Below are 2,628 nucleotides of genomic sequence, written 5' to 3'. Positions count from 1 at the left end.
GTAGACCTGTTGTCCGCAGCAAGCCGTGGGTAGACCTGGTGTCCGCAGCATGCCCTGGGTAGACCTGTTGTCCGCAGCTTGGTCGACCTGTTGCCCGTTTCATGGCTGGGTAGACCTGTTGTCCGCAGCAAGCCGTCGGTAGACCTGTTGCCCGTTTCATGGCTGGTAGACCTGTTGTCCGCCGCCGGCCTGGAAGTACTCCAAGGGGTCGCTGTTTCTCGCTGCCTCCGGCTATGTCATCGTAGAAGGCGGCGTGCGCCACTGCGCCCCCTCGGTCACGTACATCGGTTCTCTTTCCGGCCTCCGCCGCTTCGGGCCCATCTGTCCGTATTATGGGAACGAGGTGACGGGCCGTATCCCCACAGGCTGTTGCCGTGCCTGTGTCCGTGGCGGAGAAGGGCGGACGCGCGTGCGGTCGCCAGGGCCAGAAGAACACCGCCGATGTCGGGGCGAGTCGCGTGGCTTCGTCCGGCTTCCCGTCTTACCCAGTTCGACTGGGACAGGTTAGCCCAGAGAGAGAGACCGATGCGATCCGAGAGCCGCTCCCCGGCCCAGGCGAGGCTGCGTGCTCAGTCGGGGGAGAAGCGAGAAAGCCCCCAGAGAGACCGATGCGATCCGAGAGCCGCTCCCCGGCCCAGGCCGAGGCTGCGGGTTCAGTCCGGGGGAGAAGCGAGAAAGCCCCCAGAGAGAGCGATGCGATCCGAGAGCCACCGCGCTCCCCCGGCCCAGGCGAGGCTGCGTTGTTCCAGGCGGGGGAGAAGCGAGAAAAAGGCCCAGAGAGAGGGCGAGAAAGCCGCGAGTGTGTCCCGCTCCGGCCCGGCTGCTGCCGGTTTCGTGACAACGGGGAGCCGGGCGCCCGCTCGCTCCCCCGGGGATGGTGGCGGGCGAGGCGGCGGCGCCTCGCCCCTTTTCTGCCCGGCCTTAAGCCGGGGCCCCGCCCGCTCGCCGGGTGCGGCATTTCTTCGGCTGTCGGTCCCGGTGCACGCTGGTGGCCGGCAGCCGGGGCTGGATTTCTGTGGGGCCGGCCCGGGGTTGTGTTGAGCCTGCCCGGGCTTTCCCTGGCCCCCCTCCCCGAGAGCCCCCCGGGCGTGGCTCGCTTGGCCGAGGTTGGCTGCGCCTCGTTTCCCGCTCCCGACCTGTGTTGCCAGAGTTGTGTCCGTATCGAAAGGGCAGCGGGGGACATGCAGTGGGGCGTGTGGCCTCGCCTCTCGGCTTCGCTTGCTTGCCTGCGAAGGGGGGCTCGGTGACGGGAGTGTCCGGCCCTGCCGTGTGTTGTTGAAGTCGTCCCCCTTCCTCGGCCCTAAGCCGGGGACCCGCGTGTAGCGGGCAGAATTTTTCCGGGGCGGCGGTCGGCCGCGGTGGCCGGCCGTGTCCCCCCCCCAGGACGGACCCCGCAACCCAACAGAGAGCGAGCGAGCGAGTGAGCCCCCGAGAGTGTGTCGTGGGCGGGGCGGCGGCGCCTCGCCCTTTCTCGGTATCGGCCGGGCGCGATCGAGGCACCGTGCCGGGGCGGCCCGTGGTGTCTGGCCTGCCCCGGCTGCCGTGGTTGCCGTTGCCGGCGGGGGCTGGGTTTTGCGAGCGGCTCCGTTCTTTTTTATTAAAGCGTGCCGGTGTGCGGGGCAGTGTGGGGGTGCCCGCCCGGCCTCCGTTCTTTTTCTCTCGCGGCCCTAAGCCGCGGCACCGAGAAGCGCGCGCTGACGAAGGGTCACGGGCCGCCACCGAAGCGAAAGCGAAAGGCGAGAGAGAAGGGCTGGCTGTGTTGGCGAGTGAGAAAAGAGACCGTATGTCCGGTGGTTGGAGGGGTTTTACGGGAGGAGTTGAGAGGCGCGTTCTCGCCCCCACCCCTGGCTCGTGACCCCCGTGGCTAGCACGGGTCGTGCGACGCATGGCGTGCTTTTTTTTTAGTTTTTTTTTTGGTGCGGTGGCTTGCCCTTCCCCCCGGCTTTTTTTCCGGGTGGGAAGCCGATCGCTGCGAGGCGGGCGAAAGCCGGTGGCCCGCGGCGTGGTCGGTGGCAGCTGCTCCGTTTTCCGTTGTCTTGCGGCCCGCGGGCGGGTGGCGGCACCCCCCGCTCTCTTCCTCTGCTGCGTGATCGATCCCGAAGGTTGCAAGCGGCCCGCCGGCGTCGGGGGCCTAGGGAGCGTCGGGGAGGCTCGGCGGCGCCAAGGGAGGGCCTCTCGGGGACGTGTCCCGCTCGCACGCATGTTGGAGCCCTGCTCCGTTGCCGTTGTCCCAGGAACCCGCGGCCGCGGGGGCTCCCCGTTGCCCCGCGGCTGCTTTTCTTTCTGTCCCCGTCCGATCGATGAGGCTTTTCGGGTCGCGTCGGAAAGGGCCCCCGGCGGGCCGGCTCCTCCGGGCGAAGTCTCGGTGGTGTCCGGTCCCTCGAGCAGGGCGGTCTCCTGTCCAATTCGCTTCCCGTCGCAGGCGAGGTGTCGCTCCTTCCGCTTGCCGGGGAAGGAACATCTTTACCGTCCCAGGCTGTGTGATGGCCGCGTGGCCCCGTGAGCACTCAAGGTGTCCTTAAAACCACGCGAGGTGCCGGCGCTGGCCCTGGTCCGAGTTTAGCGTCCCGTGGGTGCCGGCCGCGAGCAGCACCGGGCGGCGGTGCGGCTCGAGCTTGAGCCGAGAGA

Source organism: Sturnus vulgaris, unplaced genomic scaffold (assembly GCF_052056855.1).
Source record: "Sturnus vulgaris isolate bStuVul1 unplaced genomic scaffold, bStuVul1.hap1 Scaffold_812, whole genome shotgun sequence".
Taxonomy (NCBI): Eukaryota; Metazoa; Chordata; class Aves; order Passeriformes; family Sturnidae; genus Sturnus; species Sturnus vulgaris.
The sequence above is the reverse complement of the archived record's forward strand: the minus strand, read 5'-3'. Positions refer to the sequence as shown.